The 19,689-nt window shown below is 35.6% G+C and overlaps 1 protein-coding gene across 2 annotated transcripts in view; it reads right to left on the reverse strand.

Annotated features, from left to right (window-relative positions):
- LRRC7 (leucine rich repeat containing 7) overlaps nt 1-19,689 on the reverse strand; it is a 391,349-nt gene that overhangs the window by 161,169 nt on the left and 210,491 nt on the right. The gene's annotated exons all lie outside the window — the stretch shown is intronic.

Raw genomic sequence — 19,689 nt, forward strand, 5'->3', positions numbered from 1 at the left:
AAAGTCCCTCAAGGTGAAACGAAAAGTTGCTAAATAGCAACATTAAGCATACAAAAGTATGTCTTGCTGATAAATATAAATATATAGGCAAATGCAGAATTTGTAATTTTGTAACAGTAGTGTATAAATCACTGTTAATTATGGTATGGAAGTGAAATGGCAAAAGTATAAAAAGTAATTAACTATAAAATATATTAATAGATACACAATATAAGAAGATGTAATTTGTGACATCAATAACAAAGTGTAGGGAGAGAGAAATAAAAGTGTAGTTTTTTGTGTACAACTGAAATTAAGAGGTTATTAGTTTAAAATAAATTCTCACAATTATAAGATGTTTTTGTAAGCTCCATAGTAAAAACAAAGAAAACACCTATATTACACACACACATACACACACACACACACACACACACACACACAAGAAAGGAATCAAAATATGTCACTACAAAAAAATTAACAAAACACAAAGGAAGACAACAAGAGGAAAAATACAAAAGAGCTACAAAGCAGACACAAAAAAATTAACAAAGTGGTAATAGTAAGTCATTCCTGATCAATAATTACTTTAAATGTAAGTGGATTAAACTCCCCAATCAAAAGACATGGGTCATGGCTTTTGGGTTTGTTTTTGTTTTTGTTTTGTTTTGTTTTGTTTTGTTTTTTGCCTGAAATAGATATAAAAAACTAGAACAAACTATATGCTGTCTATATAAGATGCACTTTAGATATAAAGACACACATAGGCTGAAAGTGAATGAATGGGAGAAGATATTCCATGCAAATGGTAACCAAAAGAAAACAGGGGCAATCATACATTTATCAGACAAAATAGGCTTTAAATTAAGTACTGCTAAGAGACAAATAAATAAGTTATATAATGATAAAATTTCACCAAGAAGATATCATAACTATAAATAAATACGTACTCAATATCAGAAAATCCAAATACAAAGAAAATATTAAATGAATTGAAGGCAGAAATGGATGGCATTGTAATAATAGAGGATTTTAAAACCCTACTTTCACTAATGGATAGAACATCCAGACAGAAGATTAATAAGTAAACACAGGACTCAAACAACACTATAGAGCAAATGGACCTACCAGGCAGAACACACATTCTTCTCAAGTGCACATAAAACATTCTCTGGGATAGACTACATATTAGGTAATAAAACAAGTCTTAATAAATTTAGGAAGATTAAAATAATACCAAGTATATTTTATAACCACATGGAATGAAACTAGAAATTGACAGCAGGAAGAATACTAGAAAATTCACAAATATGTGCAAATTAAATAACAAACACTTGAACAACCAATGGGCCAGAGAAGAAATTAGAAAATATCTGAAGACAAACAAAAATGAAAACATAACATATCAAAACTCATGGGATGCAGCAAAAGCAGTAATATGAGGGAATTTTATAGTGCTAAATACCCATATTAAAAAAAGAAGATCTCAAATGAACAACATAACTTCACACCACAAAGAACTACAAAAAAGAAAACAAAGCCCAGAGTTAGCAAAAAGAAAGAATAATAAAAATTAGAGAAGAATTAAATAAAATAGAGAACTGAAAAATAATAGGAAAAAATCAATAAAACTAAAAGTTGTTTCTCTGAAAGGATCAACAAATGGACATCTGTTTGACTAGACTGAGAAAAAAAGAGAAAACTCAAACAAATAAACTATGGAGGAGACATTACAACAGATGCCACAGAAATAAAAACAATTATAAGAGATTACTCTGAGCAATTAAACCCCAATACTTTGGACATTTCCTAGAAGAAATGGATAAATTCCTAGAAACAAACAACCTACCAAGACTGAATTATGAAGAAATAGAAAGCCTGAACAGATCAATAACAAATAAGGAGATTGAATCAGTAATCAAAACCTTCCAACAAAGAAAAATCCAGGACCAGAGAGTTTCACTGGTTAATTCTACCAAACATGTATAGAATTAATCCTTTTCAATCTCTCCAAAAGACTGAAGAAGAGGGAACACTCCAAACTCATTTATGAAACTAACATTACTCAGATGCCAAAATCAGGCAAAGTATACTGCAAGAAAAGAAAACCACAGGCCACTAGCCCTGATGAACATAATTCAAAAAATCCTCAACAAAATACTAGCTAACTGAATTCAATAGCACATTAGAAGAATGACAAACCATGACCACGTGGAATTTATCCAAAAGATGAAAGAATGTTGGAATTCCTACAACCCAATTGGGAAAAAAAGACCCAACTAAAATATGCTTAGAGAATTTGAATAGACATTTCTCCAAAGAAGACATACAAATGTCCAGCAAGTATATGAAAAGATGCTCAACATCACTAATCATCAGGGAAATGCAAATAAAAACCATAAGGAGATCAATCACATGTATTAAGATAGCCATTATCAACAAAGCAAAAAAAAAAAAATTAATAATGTTGATAAGGATATGGAGTAACTAGAACTCTCATGCATTGTTGGTGGGAATGTAAAATGGTGAAGCCACTATGGAAAACAGTATGGAGGTGCCTTAAAAAATTAAAAATAGAACTGCCATATATATGATCCAGCAGTCCCACTTCTAGATATATATCAAAAAGAACTGAAATCACTCCAAGATTTATTTGCAGTCCCATGTTCATTTTGGCTCTACTCATAATGGCCAAAATGTGGAAATAAATGTCTATGGATAGATAAATGAATAAAGAAAATGTGGCATATTTGGCATAAATATATATGGTACACAGTTATATAAATATAAATATTAATCAGCCTTAGAAAAAGGAAATTCTATAATGTTTGACAATATGGATGAACTTTGAGGACATTATGCCATGTGAAATAAGTCAGCCACAGGACAAATACTACATGATCGTGCTTATATGGGGTATCTAAAGTATTCAAGCCCATAGAAGCAGAAAGTAGAATGGTGGTTTCCAGGGGGAAGAGCACATGGGGAGCTGCTGTTCACTGGATGCAAAGCTTCAGTTATGCAAGATGAAAAAGTTCTAGAGATCTGCTGGACAGCATTGTGCTTATCATTAATTATAAATATACAGTGAAATATAGTACTGTATACCTAAAAATGTGTTAAGAGGGTAGCTAATGTTATGTGCTTCTCCCACACAATTAAAACAAAAAAAGAACTGAAAAAATAAATAACTACCTTGCATCTGGTATAGTAGTCTATTGAGAAGTAGAAATTTCATCTTTTAGTTGCTTAGGTCTCAATTCATGAAGTCATTATTAACTCCTATCCCTCTCATTCCTGCCGTCGAGTCTGTCAACAAATCCTGTTGCTTCTACCTAGAGGCAGATGTACTTTAAAGTTAACGATGTTCAAACTTTCAGGCCTCTTACTTGCATGAACTCTTCCCAGATCCTGGAAGGAAGCCTGGCAGTGTGTTCACATGGCTACATTTTGTGCAATTTGCAAAGTTAAGATTGCTTTCTTTTTTAAGATTTCAAAAATGGAAGCATAATTCACATATCATAAATTTCACCTTTTTAGAATATAACGCTAAGTGGCTTTCAGTATACTTACAAAGTTATGCAACCGTAACAACTATCTAATTCTAGGTCATTTTCATCACCTCCCCCAAAAAACCCCATACTCAATCTCCCCATTCTTCCTTTCCTCTAATACCCTGGAAACTACATATCTATTTTCTGTCACTGTGGATTTGTCTATCCTGGACATTCCAAATAGATGCAATCATACAATACATAGCCTTCTGTTTCTGGCTTCTTTCACATACCACACTGTTTTTAAGGTTAATCTATATCAGTACTTCATTTTTTTATTGCCGAATATTCTGTTTTATGGATAAACTATATCATGTTTATCCATTTATTAGTTAATGGACATTGGATTTTTCCCACTTTTTAGCTATTATGAATATGCTGCTGTGAATATTCATATGTAAGGTTTTATGTGGACATGTGCTTTAAATTTTGGGGGTGTAGGGTGTCAAGTGAATAATGGCTCCCTATATGAAATCCCTATATGATATGCACATCCTAATCCTCAGAAACCGAATATATTACCCTACATGGAAAAGGAAAATAGAGGTATGATTAATTCAAAGATCTTGAGATGGAGAGGAGAGATTATCCTGGGCTATGCAGGTGGCCCAATATAGTCACATGTGTCCTTATAAGAGGTGGGATGGAAGATCAGAGAAGGCAAAAATGGAGATATGATGACAGAAATAGAAGCTGATGTGGTGCAAGGAAAGGGCCACAGGCTCAGGAATGTAGGTGGCTTCTAGGCTGGAAAAAGAGAGAAAATGGATACTTCTCTAGAGCCTCCTGAAGGAACACAGCCTTAATGACACCTACAGAACTTTAAAATAATAAATTTGTGCTGTATTAAGCCACTCAATTTGTCATAATTTGTTACAGCTCAACGATGGGAATCATATGTTGGAATATGGAAGTGGGTTACTGCCATAGTAAATAACCAACAATGTAGAAGTGGCTTTGGAGCTGGGCAGGGGACAGAAACCAGAAAAATTCTGACTATAAATTTGTGACAGAAAAAGCCTAGATTGCCTTAAACACAGTGTTAGTAGAACTATGGATGATAATGACTCTCTGCTAAGGAAGATTCTGAAGGAAGTGAAGGAAGGAAGCATGTTAAAGAAAATCTGTGTCATCTTAAAGAATACCTAAATCATCATGAAAAGACTGCTGGTGGCAACAAGGACACTAAAAGCACTACTAGGTGAGAGCTCAAAAGGAAATGAAAAACATGTTAACATGGAAAATGGAAGAAAGGGGATCTTTGTTACATAGCAGCTGAATTGTGTCATACAATTATGTGGAAAGCAAAACTTGCAAGAGGTAAACTTAATATTTAGCTGAAGAGATTTCCAAGCAAAGTTTTGAAGGTGTGTCCTGGTTACTACTTGCTGATTACAGTAAAACGCAAGAAAGAGATACACTGAAAGAACTGTTTAGCAAAAAGAAACCAGGACTTGATGGGAAATTCTCATCCTATCCAGATTACTAAAAAAAAAAAAAAAGCTAAAATTAGGAGATTCACTGCCAGGAAAGAATATTCTAGAAAGAAAGCCAAGGATGTGTCTGGGCAACTTTTGCTAGTGCCTTATAAGTATTAAGAGGTCAAATCATTCATTCATTCATTCATTCATTCATTCATTCATTCACACAGAGGGTTCTGAAGAGATTAGGTAGGTGTCTCATGGAACCTGTCAGACATTTTAGAAGAAGCCAGGAATACAGATGGGATTATCCAAGGAAGATATTTAAAGGAACTTCTTATGCACTGAAGAAATCATCAAGATATACAAGGGAGACCCACAAGGTTCTTAAGACTGTTGCATCCACAGAAATACTGCCAGCATGGGCTGACAGGGACAGAGAGAGGACAAAATGAGAGGAGACTGCAAGGCTCCTAAAATTCTAGAGGTAGGAAACAGGTTGTTCAATCTACTTGACTACAAACTCTTGTGTACCTTCCTGGAAAAGGAAGGATGACTCAAAGGGTGGAGCTATAGGCACAGAGTAATAAATCTTGAGCCACAGAGGTTATTCCCAGGCCTAGAAACCTAATGGAGTTTTCCTGGTTGGATTCTGAAGTGCTTCTGAGTGTAGACTCCTTTTGTACTCCTATTCCCCACCCCTCTCCCTTTTGCCTATAACTGTTATCCCATGCCTATTCCACAATTGTATTTTGGAAGCAAATGAACTGTTTTCTATTTTCACAGGTCTACAGATGGAGAGGAGCTTTGCTCCAGGATGGATTATACCGGGAACTTCACCCATGCTTAATTTAGATGCTTTAGATGATGAAATTTGGGACTTCTGAGCAGATGAGATTTAGATGAGATTTTGTACTTGAGTCAACGGTGTAATGGATGAGACTTCTGGGTTGGGGTGGGTGCATTTTCATGTGGGTCAGACATGAATCTTTGGGAACAGAGGCCAGACCATGGTGGCCTGAATAACAGACTTCCAATGATGCCCATGTCCTGATCTCCAGAACCTGTGAATATATTACCTTACATGGTAAAAGAGAATTTGCTGATATGATTAACTTAAGGCTCTCGAGACAAAGAGATTATCCTGGATTATTTGGGGGTTCCAATGTAATCACAAAGCTTCCTATAAGAAGGAAGCAGGAGGGTCAGAGAAGGCAGAGAAAGAAATGTAATAATGAAAGCAGTCAGAGTAGAAGATGTACTGTCTGATACAGAGAATGAAGTGATATGAGAAAGGGGCCACTAGTGGAGGAATGTAGGCAGCCTCTAGAAGCTGGAAAAGGCAAGGCACAGATTCTCCCATGAATCCTGGAAGGAACAGAGCCATGATGATACACTGATTTTAAGATATCCGACATCCAGAGCTGTAAGATAATAAATTCATATTGTTTTAAGTCACTAAGGTTTGTGGTCATTTGTTACAATTGAGCAATAGGAAAGGGATACAGGTATATGCCTCCTCCTGGAATGCTGGGTTAAAAGTAAAACACTTTAATTATAATTTCTATCCTGACTCTCCCTATGTTGCCATTTCCCTCATGTCATGTACTGATGGAACGGCCACAGGCATTTTGGGGAGCTGGATACAAGGAAGTTGCATGGGAATATAGATTTCGTGGAATGTATTTATATGATTTGCAATCTTTTTTTTTTTTTTAAAGATTTTATTTATTTATGTGACAGAGAGACAGCCAGCGAGAGAGGGAACACAGCAGGGGGAGTGGGAGAGGAAGAAGCAGGCTCCTAGCGGAGGAGCCCGATGTGGGACTCGATCCCGGCAGGCCAGGATAACGCCCTGAGCCGAAGGCAGACGCTTTAATGACTGCGCTACCCAGGCGCCCCTATGATTTGCAATCTTGTTTGCATATAGTTAACTTGTTGCTAACCATTGAGGGTAGAAAAGACTTCCAGTAGTACTCCTGCCCATTGTGCAAACTCCCTTGACCATCATAACACGAAAGTGCGGGGCCAGAAGACATACTGAACACGAAAGTTCCCTTTGGTTTCCAGCACCAGAAGTATGAGAAAAGGAGGAGAAACAGGCTTGAAATGTATGGAGTTAGAGGTTTTTCCCAAATTTGGCAACAATCCTAAAATTTTATAAGACATACCAGTGAAAAATTTTAAAGCTGAAATGAATGTTTCTGAACTATCAGTAATAGAAATTATGCTAAAGATTGGATTCTTTTCTATTACCTTCATAGAAAATGATATTATAAGATATATGTCATGTGAAGGCTGTCAAAGAGCATGAAGCCAAAGCATAGGGAGAGAAAGAGCATAATAGATGTATGTTATTTTGTTATTTTCCTGGCCTTAATGATGTTTACAGCATTTGCGAGCTTTTCAAAATCGTATTTTATTAACTTCAAATTGTAATTTAGAATTCATAATTTCTTTTTCTATCTCAAGTAAGCATTTCACTTTTGTAATTAATTACATATTCCTAATTTTTGTATTACTTATTGAAAGGGCGTATCCCGAGTTTACAAATTCAGATCCTACTTCTGGCTGTACCTTTCAAATTTACCCAGAAATCAACTCCTTACACCACCTCCACTGCTACTACCTCAATCTAGGACACTATTATTTCTTGCCTGTATTATTGCAATAACTTTCTAACTGGGCTCTTTGACTTCACCTTGCTCCACTTTCCACTTATTCTCAACATAGCAGTCAAAGTGATCCCATGTAATGTAATGTAATGTAATGTAATGTAATGTAATGTAATGATTCATGTAAGACATAATGTAGCATGTACTGTAATATAAAGCAATGTGATGTAATATAATTTAATATGTCAGACCACAGGTTCTTCTTGTTCAAAACCTTCCAAATGGCTTCCATTTTACTCAGAGTAAGATGCAAAATCTTCAAAATTTCTTACAGGGTTCTATCTATTTACCCTCCCTTCTCCCCACAACTAATTTATCATTTATTTTTCTAACTTATTCTATTCCATCCATTTTAGTCTTCTTGCTGTTCACATGTAAGTTTTGCTCTCATCTCAGGTGTTTATAATTCCTGTTTCCTTACTATTTCTACCCAGATATTTGCATGGTTCACTCTTTCATCTACTTGAGGTTTTTACTAAAATGTCACCTGTTGAGTGAAGCTTCCCTAGCTACCCTAACTAGTTGCCCCAACTAGTTACATAAACACACAACTCTATCCATCCCCCTTCCTTTATGTTTCTTCTTGATATTTTTGTTGTCTTTTAGTTTTGGTTTGTTGTGAACTGGAAATCAAATACATTTTTTTCTATTAATTCAATTTCAGATCATATGTCCAAATATTACCATTTCAGCACATAAGGGAGGAAGAAGTAAAGTTTAGTTTGATTATTTTAAATACAGTCTTTATTATTTTTTGGGTGATTCACAATCCCTATTCACAACTCAAGAATAAACTCTTGGGTTTACTCCATGATTGCATAATACTTCTGTTTTCTTTGTAAAGCCTTAATTATAAATGTATACTCTTACTTAATGTAGTTTACCCCAGTTCAACTAGGGAATATTTCTTTTTTCTTTAATTTCTCTGGTAGCAACTGTTGACAGGGACACCAGGATACTTGACTACATTGAGATATGTGCCATTCTTAGAAAAATCTATTTATGGAAAGGCAAACAGAGCTAATTAATTTCATTCATGGTACCTAATCATGATATTGCAGTAATGAGAAATGGCAATGAAGAAAAAACTGCTTCCTTTAAAAATAGGCAAAGATGACTTATTTTATTGCTAGGGAAGGGAAAGTTTGAAAGCATGGAAATGAGTTTCTTTATTTGCATGTTTGACATTGGAGTTTGCTTATTAAAGCCCTAGGTCAACAGATGTGGTATTTACAAAAGTGGAGACCCCAATTTGGTCATCTTATGAAAAAAAGGCTCCACAATTATTTTCAGTCAGAAAATACATTTTAATTGAATGATTCATCAAGGATTCCTTTCAAATTCCAGAGTTAGTGGAAATACAGTTTTATTTACTTATTGATCACAGTGGCAAATTGGGTACTTTAGAGTTTCATAGAGAAACTCATTTGGAAGTTTGTCTCAAAGTGAATTGAAATTGATTTCTTAAAGGATATCTAATTGTAGAATGATCGCTTTTCAGGTAAACTAAAGTATTTCCTCCACCTCTATTATTGTTTAGTTTGAATTAAAAATTTCCAATTTATATAGGCATGATTCTGATGATGAGAATTGACTGAACTGTTCACTTTAAAATCAAATGATTCATTCATTCACTCAAAAACATTATCAAGTGCCAGTTGGGGACATGGTGCTCAGCTAAGTACAGGGAAAGCTATCTGGAGGAAATGATGCCAAAATGGAGTCCACAAAAGTAAATATTTGTTTTATTTTATTTATTTATTATCATTATTTTTTTTTACATTTGTTTTATTTTAAATGCGTAAGCTCTTGCCTTTCAGCAGGGGGCCCACTTTTCTAAATTCTACTTTGCAATCCTGAGGTTAACAACATTTCTATTTTAACAGGAGACTCTGTGTCAGGCACTGACAATTGGGTGGACTGGAGAGAGACTGGGAGGCTAGAGGAAGAGGATGGGGCTTCTCCTATTTAATTTTAGCATCTCAACAGCAACACTTGTCTCTGTGGTGACACTAAGCTTCAGGAACAGCAGTCCTTGGTCTGTAGTTTTCCCACACCCAGAATCAGGCTTATCAAGGCCCCTTGGAGACACCAGTACCAGCCTCTTTACAGGTCTGAGTCCCATACATCACGTTCTTCCATTTGATTCCTACGCTAGAGGTGATAGCTGTTTCCTACAGTTATCTCCTCTGTGATCCCTCAGTGTCGCCTCTCTGTCCTTTCAGTTTTCCAACACATGAGTAACTGTTCTTTATATTAAATTTCCTTTGTTAAACAATTGATGTAGTTTCCACCCTGACTGGGCTTCGACTGATGCAAAAATTGATGTGCTTCTAATAATTTTTAAAAAATGTTTCATTTCTCAAGTTTCTTCTGATATATTAATAACCTTTGGCAATGCCTGTGATGTACACCTAAATCAATGTCCTCAGTAATTTTACAAAAGCAGGAGATGGACTAGTTAATAATTAGGATGTCTCAAATATTTTCCCTAAAAATAGTTACAGGATTGCAAATTGTATTTTATTATTTTGTTCTTTTCTATAAGCTTAATCTGAAAAAATAATTGACAAAACTTGATTAGTAGGTATGGCAAACCTATGCTGTAATTACTTATGAAGGAAATTGCTAGATATGCAAATACAGTGCTTGCCTCAGGTATACATGCATCCTAGCTAATTAAAAATGAGCACAGCTTGGGCAAACTAAGGAGGCAAAGCCAATGGCAGCTATGCTTTTAATAGAATGAGTTTAATTTAACTCAAGTCAACTTAAATTACAAGTTAAATCATTAGCTAAAGTCCTTGATTATTTCAAATTTCTATGAAACACATTTGTATTATTTTTATAGCCCAAATAAATAGTCCATTGTAGGAGCCAAGGGGAGATAGCCCAAAATGTACCACTTTGGCATATTGATTATTTCAAACTGAAAGTTACTTAAGTGTTAAAAACACTCTGATGCCTTTTTGTCTCTAGAAACCAGGAGATAAATCTTCCATGTGAAAGGTACTCTCCCTTTACCGGGTGGTAGAGACAGTCTTATCAGAGGCAGAGAACTCAGAGTCAAGAAAGCTGTATAAACAAAGCTTGTATTTTTGCTAATTTACTATTTCGGCCTAACTCAAATTCTGTTTAGAATTCCTTACTAACTGAAACCCCCAAACATAAGTTTCCTTTGTCTTGCCAATTTCATACAAATGTATTGTCTTTTTGTCTAAAAAGCATTAAAACTGCCTGCCTTGGTCATTTCTCTGGGTCTCAATTTCATTATTGGGACTCCATACACAGTCAATTAAACTTTTATTTTCTCCTGTTAATCTTTCTGATGTCAAATTAATTCTTAGAGCAGCTGGAAGAATCTTGAAGGCTACAGTAAAATCTTTCCACCCCAATATTATACAACTATTGGCATTTCTTTTCAGTGTCTCAATTCTTTGTCTATTTGAAATTTATATTTAACCCTACAAATAAAGTGATAAAAAATCAATAAAAGTAATTCACTTTGAATATTGATATTAGAAATTCTTCCTTACAGTGAACTGTAGCCTTACTAAGCATTCAAAATGGTGATTTGCAGAGTGCAGAATATTTTTTAAGCTTTTCTAAGAAGTTTTATGGGATATCAATCCTCTAATAGAGTTCATGGATGGCTGAATTTATGAAATATTTTTATAAAGACTGCTTGACATACTGTCTCAAATATTAGATAATTAGAATGATACTGCTCATTTCCTGATTAATTCCCTAGACTTTAAATACAATCAATCTTTGCATTGTCTTTTAAAAAATTAGTTTTTTATCACATAAAATATATATATATGTTATGTATACATTTTACTCTTTAAATTTTTTTTTTACTATAATTTAGGTGTTTGTTTTTAAAAATTCATGTTGTGTTCTTTAATCCAGAATGAGTGGCCCATAATTTAGAAATGTTTCTGTCAGTAATTGGTACATTAAATAGTTCAAAGAGTTGACAATACTCTTAAAATCATCTGACTATCATACCTCAAATTCTGGAAAATTAATACTGGATAATTTTTGATAGAGAGACAGAAAGACTTTCTTTAAGGAGATGAACTCTTTAAATTACTCCTTATCTGGTTACTTTTCCAAATAAAGATCTTACAAAATAATTATTAAAATAGCATTTAAAAATCACTTATGATATCATACTCATATTCATGTTTAGTCCAAATTCCAGAGGAAGATACAGAACACATGGATAAAAGGAAACATTTGAGGAAATAAGGACTGATAATTTTCTAAAATTGATGAAAAACATAAACCCACAGGTAAAGAAAGCACACAAGAATAATGTATAAAAATCAAACACATGAGCATAGATTGTTTTTAAAATCCCAGAAAAGATTAAGCTGAAGGCAATTTATATATTATGTTGCATTTCTTTCAGGGATGCAAAAGCAGTTTTACATTAGAAATCCTCTATATAAAAAAATTTAAAAGGCATGGGAGAAGATATTTGCAAGTGACATATCCAGTAAAGGGTTAGTATCCAAAGTATATAAAGAACTAATGCAACTCAACACCCAAAAAACAAATAATCCAATTAAAAAATGGGCAGAGGACCTGAATAGACATTTTTCCAAAGAAGACATTCAGATGGCCAAGAGACACATGAAAAGATGCTCAACATCACTCATCATCAGGCAATTGCAATTGAAAACCACTACGAGCTATCACCTTACACCTGTCAGAATGGCTAAAATCAAAAACACAGAAAACAACAAGTGTTGGTGAGGATGTGGGGAAAAAGGAACCCTCTTACACTGCTGGTGGGAATGCAAACTGGTGCAGCCACTCTGGAAAACAATATGGAGGTTCTTCAAAAGTTAAAAATAGAACTACCCTATGATCCAGCAATCGCACTACTGGATATTTACCCCCAAAACACAAAAACACTAATTCAGGTACATGCACCCCTATATTTATTGCAGCATTATGTACAATAGCCAAATTATGGAAGCAGCCTGTGTCCATTGATAGATGAATGGATAAAGAAGATGAGGTATATGCATATGGAATATTATTCAGCCATAAAAATGGATGAAGTCTTGCCATATGCAACAACATGGATGAAGCTGGAGAGTTAATGCTAAGTGAAATAAGCCAGTCAGAGAAAGACAAATATCACATGATCTCACTCATATGTGGAATTTACGAAACAAAACAAATGAGCAAAGGGGACAAAAAGAGAGATAAACCAAGAAACAGACCCTTAACTATAGAGAACAAAAAGTGATGGTTGCCGGCGGGGGGGGGGGGGGGGGAGGACAGAGGGGATGGGTGAAATAAATGATGGGCATTAAAGAGCACACTTATCATGGTGAGTGCTGACTAATGTCTAGAACTCTTGAATCACCGTATTGTACACTTGAAACTAGTAGAATATTGTATGTTAACTATACTGGAACTAAAATAAAAAAACTTAATGAAAATAATAAAATAATACATATTTAATAATCTTTAAAAAATCCTCTATATAATTTATAGCACTAACAGATGAAAAAGAAAAAATGTTATCATCAGAAAAAAATTGTTATAGAGTTTGGCACTTCTCATGATAAATTTTCTCAGTAATCTAGAAATAGAAAGGTATATTCTGAACTCAATAAAGAGTATCTATGCAAAACTTACAGTAAAAAATATTCTTAATAACAAAACATCAAATGCATTCCTATTAATATCAGAAATCAGACAGTAACATTTGCTTCTATTCAACTACTCTCAGATTATTTGAGTACTTACACAGAAATCTCTAACCTATAGACAAATTATTTATATTAATAAGACGGTTTAGCCAGTAGCTAAACATAAATTTAAAAAATCAAGTGGATTACTGTATACCTACAATAAAACACTGGAGATTATAACTTTTGAAAATGTACATTTATAACTACAACAAAATGATTAAGTACTTAGAAATAAACTAAAAACGTGTAAAACCTTTTTTGAAGAAAATTATAAAACTTCACTGAACGATATTAAAATGGACAAATAAATGGAGATACATCATGCATAGATTCAATATCACAAAAATATCAATTCACCATAAATCAATGAAAATTAATTTATATAATCAACGCATTTTTAAATTTTTAACATATAATGTATTATTTGTTTCAGGGGTACAGGTGTGTGATTCACCAGTCTACACAACACACAGCGCTCACTACAACACATACCCTCCCCAATGTCCATCACCCAGCCACCCCATCCCTCCCACCTCCCTACACTGCAGCAACCCTCAGTTTGTTTCCTGAGATTAAGAGTCTCTTATGGTTTGTCTCCCTCTCTGGTTTCACCTTGTTTCATTTTTTTGCCCTCTTCCCTATGATCCTCTGCCTTAGAATCAATGCATTTCTAATAAAATCCCAAAGACATTATTCCCTAGTTTACCAAGGAACTTGATAAACTAATTCTAAAATTTATACAAAAACTAAATGTCTAGATGCCTAAGTTGTACAGATTTATTCTATCAGATATCAAAAACATTGTTTGTGCTACTTAAGATGGTTTGGTTTTGTTACCCAGATCATAAACTAACCAATGAAGAAGGTAACCTATGAATATATGGAAATCATATTTTCTTAAGAGGTCACACTCATTCAGGGGGAAAGGTAGGACTGCTTATAAATGTTGCTTGGAAAACTATCTTTTCAGAAAAAAAAATACATTCAATGTAAAATAATTAAGCCCAGATGCAAATACACCTGACTCTAAATAATAAAACCTTCAAGCTTTTAGAAGAAAACATATGAAAAGATCTATTTACTTTGGGGACTCAAGAACTTCTTAAGTAAGACACAAAATATGCTAGGCATAAAAAAATTATGCATTTTATTACATTATAATTAAGAACCTCAGGTCATCAAGAGACACCAAGAAGAAAGTAAAAAGAAAACTGCAGAGACTGGAAGGAGGTATCTGTAGCACATAAAACCAACAGGAGATTAACATCTAGAATATATAATAGATCCCAGCACGTCTACAAGAAAAAGACATTCAATAGATAAATGAGCAGAAATACACAAACAGGCATTTCACAGAAGAGGAAGCACAAACTGCCACCTACATATGGAAAAAGCACCAATCTCATGAGGGATCGGGGATAGGCAGATTCAGATCATAATGAGATGCCACTGTCAGCCATTATACTGGAAAAAATATGAAGTCTGACATTATCAAGTGTAGACGAAGATGTGGATTGGGGGCTGCTGGTAAACGAGTGCAACTATTTTGAGAAAAACCACACATAATTTTTCAAGTTGGGAATATGTACACAATTAATGACTGGGAAATTCCACTTCTAAACATATGCCTTAGGAAAATCCTTGCACATGTGCACTTACAGAAATATTCATAGTAGCAATGTCATAAAACACTGGACAAAGATGATTGTGAAGAAAAGCGTAAATAAGTTGTAGTATAGTCATATTTTTAGAAAGCCTGAGAACAGCAAAGTGAAACAGTGTAATATTTAGACATACATACAAATGTAGGGTATGTTAAACATAATTCAGGATTGTACTTGTCTCTGGGAATGAGGCAGAGCTAGGTAAGAGCCTACAGGTAGCTGTACAGGACTGGTGGTGATACTCTAGTTCACGAAAATATGGCGGGTTCACAGGGATGCATTTTATTATGTTTTGTAACTTAAACATATACTACATATATTGTCTTATATGTATCACATTTGATATAACAAAACTTCAAGCCTCTCTGATTTTATTATTTTCTCTTAAGTTTGAATTTCAATTCACTACTTATTTTTTGGGGCTATTATTTGACAGTCTTCCTAATTCGGCTGCAGAGAAAGCTTCTAACTCATACTGTTTGTAAAGAATTTATTTGAATTTGATCATCATGCATTAATATAAAATAGAATGCACACTGCAATTCCAATTTGGTAAACAGAACTATCTCTGTAAAAACACATACACCAGTACGTATTATGTTGCAGTTACAGTGCAATTTCAAATCTCACTTCTCTGACCTCCCTCCACTCGAATAGCAGAAGATCAAGAAATTAGGTCTTTCCTGGGATCCCCTTCCCCAGTTATTCCTTTTAGGAGTGGCTTTGTGGCAGGGAGGGGAGTAGAGACCAGGGAATCTCCCACATAACAGGACATGTTGCTCCAGTGACCACCATTCTCTCTGTTTTCTGTGTCACTCACGCTGCAGTCGGCAGATTGCAGGCCTTGCCTGCCTTCCTGCATTCTGTTGCCACGCTCTGAACCAAGCACAGACCACTTTGCAGTCTGCTCTTTGCCTCCTCCGGGCTCAGCTCTTTTCTCTTTCTGGTTTGCAAAGAAGCTTTCTTAGAGCAGGGAGGGTCAGAGAGAGAAGCAGACTCCCTGCTGGGTGGGGAGCCCTATCAGGGATTTGATCCTGGGACTCCAGGCTCATGACCTGAGCAGAAGGCAGTCACTTAACCAAATGAGCCACCCAGGAGCCTTTAGAGCTGGCTCTTGAAGGTTCCCATAGCAGAGTTTTTGGGGGCTCTGAGTGACACTTTTCTTATTACCGTGGCCCCTCCTTCAATACAGGGACGGGAGAGGGAAGAAATGAGAGGCTAGGAGCTGAAAGCTGGGGCTTGGTTAGGGGGATGGTCATAGGCCCTCACATTGTTTCTGGATCAATCGATCCCATCTTCCTCCAGGCTCTGCTGCTCGGTCTGCTTCCTTTGCCAGTACTTTCACTCATGGTAATTTGCTTTCCGGGCCTTTGTTATTTCCACTACCAGTGCAGGATGAATAGGACTCTTAGTTCTATTGGATAGATCTATATACACCTAAAATATATACCTATCATAGGGCTCCCGGGCCCCAGGGCAATCACTGAGTCTGTTTTAGTGTCCCTGACCATTCTGTGACTTTGGGAAGCTTATGATTTGTCTGCAACAGTTAGAAGGCTGTCTACCTAGAGTATATAGAGGAATTGTAAGAACTGATGTTACCCAACCCATCAACCTAATATATCCCATCTCTGACCTGGCCCCAGAAAATACTCACTTGATCTAATTAAAAAGAAAATGATGGTGGCAGGGGAAGAATATACCAAAAGCACTGATAATGGTTATACAAGGGGATGAGATCATGGATGACTTTTACTATAATTTTTACAATTCTTTTAACTTTTTAAATAAAAAAATGGACATTTGCTAATTTTATATTAACAAAAATAAGCCAGGAAAGAAACAACAATATAAAAAAACCTTTGAGAATTCATTATGTTCTCAGAACTTTTCCCAGTATTTTCCGGGGATTACTGCTGTTAGAAATGTAAAATAATTCTTTCTGTTTAGAATCTTTCATTATGACAAAGGCAGCCTTAAGTAGATCTTTCTACTTCAAACCTAATTTAAGATATTTACATTGAGTCTCAAGCAAGCAAATTTCTGCTCTTTTTATTAGACTTTCACAGTGTAAGGTTTTGTTTCTTTTTTTTAACTTATTATCATCTTCTCTCCATATCTGTCTCTTCAGAATGTCACACAAAATGAATTCTGACAGTAATCTCCTAGGTGTCAATACCTAGCTACAGAATGGAACTTATCCCCTTTCCTACACATGACATTGTCTCCAGAGGCCTCTTATCAAAGCAAATTCTCTTATTTTCTCATTAAAAGTTGTTACTTTCAGAGAAACAACAGCTAGTCCCACACATATGACTAATAAAAGCCAGACATCTGATTAAAAGGGAATGACAGAAATGTGAAATTCCATAATTATACTCCCCAACCCTCCTTCCTGCTGCCAATGCCAAGTAACTCAGTATTATCGATAAGTGGTCCAGGGACAAATGAAAGACTTTTTTTTTTTTTTTTTTTTTTTAAGAGAGAGACTTGCTTTGTGACTAGCATGGACTACTGGGAATTCAAAAATTAAAAAAAAAAAAATTTCTCCTCAATGATGATTTCTTAGATACCACAAAGCATAAGTTAAAATAATATGTTTTTTAAGTGTATTTTTACTATATCTACTTTCAAAAACATATAAATATACCCTATTCATCTTTTTGGTCCAAATATTTATAGATTTGATTTCTAAAGTCATATACCTGACAGAATTGAAATTCATAGATACATATATTGAGTGTTTATTATAGATTCTCTTGCATGGAATATTCCCCAAAAGCCTACGAGACAGATGGCTTTTATACTGTTATTTTCTTGAAAAGAACACTGAGGATAGAGAGTGAGTTACAGACCCAAAGGTACCCGGCTAGCCAGTGATGGAATTGAGAGTCAAATCTCAGTTGTCTGTATCCACAATCCATGTTCTTTCAACCACTAGACCTAGCTACACCTCTTCATGGAAGCCTGGACAGACTGTAACTTCTTAACAATTGACTTTTAAACTCCCAGTATAAAACAGTTTTGCTATGGCTATTTCTTACCCTTATCAATCTATCTACCTACATTATTAATAACTATCTACTTTAGGGGCGCCTGGGTGGCACAGCGGTTAAGCGTCTGCCTTCGGCTCAGGGCGTGATCCCGGCGTTATGGGATCGAGCCCCACATCAGGCTCCTCGGCTATGAGCCTGCTTCTTCCTCTCCCACTCCCCCTGCTTGTGTTCCCTCTCTCGCTGGCTGTCTCTATCTCTGTCAAATAAATAAATAAAATCTTTTAAAAAAAAAACTATCTACTTTAATAAAGGTACATTAGATAGTGTACTGAGTCATTTTGCCCCCCATATCTGTACTGAGGCCACCTTGCAAACTGCCCTATAACAAAGTTGAGAGCATCCAAAACAGGGCAAACTTGGTACTGTGATGTAGCCAGAGGGAGGCTCTGAAGTTTATTTTGACTGGGCCTCTTTCGGTTCACACATCATGTGGACTCTCAGAGCCTGCACGTGGGCTATAGGGCTACTATTGGTATTAAGGCTAGTGAGGTACCTTCACAACAGAAACTTGGGATGGATTTACAAGACTGATGCTGGCAGGGAGACGGGATAGAGACTTATATATCTAACAGCCAATGACAGCTGAGTGGTAGCAATGCAAGCAGTGGGGAGCTGGCCAGTGCTCACAGGGAGTAGTACCTGAGCCCAAAGAACTGACCATGGCTTCAAAACTCCAGATTTAACACAAGGGGCAGGATCAGCTGCAGACAACAGGCCAGAGGCCAGCATGTCTGCCAGCACACTTCCGAAAACCAGCCTGAGACCAGGGAGTCCCTTCTCTTCAGAAAGATGTATAGCCTCCTTTGCACATGTCCAAATTCCATGTAATGAAGAGAGGCAGGGGAAGGTGTGAAGATACATGACAGACAGAATTGGTATGCAAGGGAGATGAACACAACCCAAACGGATCTTGTAACCTCTTAAATCAGACTACGCTTTTAATTGCAGAAGAACAAATGTCAGCTTTTACCTTCAATAAACTGTTGATAGAGGCTGTAATAATGGCCAGATTAGTTATGGTCAAAGTCAATAAGTTAATTTCCTTACACATTCAAGACAAAATGTGGATTATACACTGGCATTTACTGAGAATCCTTTTTTTTCCAGGCCCTGTACATGCATTATCTCATTTAATTCCCACACAAGTCCTGTAAAGGAGGAGCCATTATAATTTCCATTTTAGAGAAATTGAAAAAGAGGCTTAGAGAGGTTAAGTAATTTGCCCAAGGTCACATTGTTAGCAACACAGCTGGGAGAGAATAGTTGATTACTTAATTAAATGTTTTAATTTAAAAGTAGGTAAAATACATTTTAGATGAATTGCATTTTTGAAATTTGAAGACGTTCAAGTGGAGACTTCTGAATTAGAGAGAGTCTGCTTATGAAGGACTATGTGCTTTCTAATTTGCATTTGAGATTTTGGTCTACAGGCAAATTAAAAAAAAAAACATAAGCCTGAAAGGAGCAGTCAGAATTCTGTCAACTTTGGTGGCAGCAAGATGGTAATATGTGTAATTGGAAATAGAAGACTTTTAACCCCTCCTCTCCACTAAGCATCCTCAAAGGCAGAAGCCTTCAAGGTATGAACTTTGAGTTAATCAAGTCTTGCTTTAATTGTTGTCC

This window comes from Ursus maritimus, unplaced genomic scaffold (assembly GCF_017311325.1).
Source record: "Ursus maritimus isolate PB19 unplaced genomic scaffold, ASM1731132v1 scaffold_12, whole genome shotgun sequence".
In the NCBI taxonomy this organism is placed as follows: domain Eukaryota; kingdom Metazoa; phylum Chordata; class Mammalia; order Carnivora; family Ursidae; genus Ursus; species Ursus maritimus.